This window comes from Plasmopara halstedii (assembly GCF_900000015.1).
Source record: "Plasmopara halstedii genome assembly, contig: Scaffold_555, whole genome shotgun sequence".
Classification (NCBI taxonomy): Eukaryota; Oomycota; class Peronosporomycetes; order Peronosporales; family Peronosporaceae; genus Plasmopara; species Plasmopara halstedii.
This window is the reverse complement of record NW_020187475.1, coordinates 1913361-1913867: the sequence shown is the minus strand read 5'-3', so window position 1 is coordinate 1913867 and position 507 is coordinate 1913361.

The following is a 507-nucleotide window of genomic DNA, read 5'->3' as shown; positions in this document are numbered from 1 at the left end:
CCTGTGGACCTCGGAGTCAAGTTCCTTGACTTTGATAGCGTAGAACGCTGTCTAGTCTAAAATTTGGATGCAAGGTATGACCTCTTCCTAGGAATGGCATGGTTTGGCATACCATGAGCCATGGATTGATTGGAGGTCAGAGACCTTGGGGTTGCTCGCACGTCTCCTGGTGGAGCTTTAGCGAGTCATGAACCCACCTCTGCTAGGAGAAAAAGCGCGATTGGCGAGAGCACTTGACCGAGACGATCAACGTGCTGGACATTGGAATGTCCGAGTCGGTAGACACCAACGGTGTATCAGACAGGAGTCTCGAGCGTGGCTCGCGGGCTGATCGTGGAGTGGCACGTAACCCACTGAGCGCAGGCCAGTTTTGGAGCAGTCGCTGCATGTTATGCGTGACATGGTCGGCCAAGGGCCGAGGCATCGAGGGCGAGGCCCCCGTGGTGCACGTGAAGTGGCTCGTAAACCCCTGAGCACTGTTCTCGTTGCGAAGCAGTCGCTTTATGG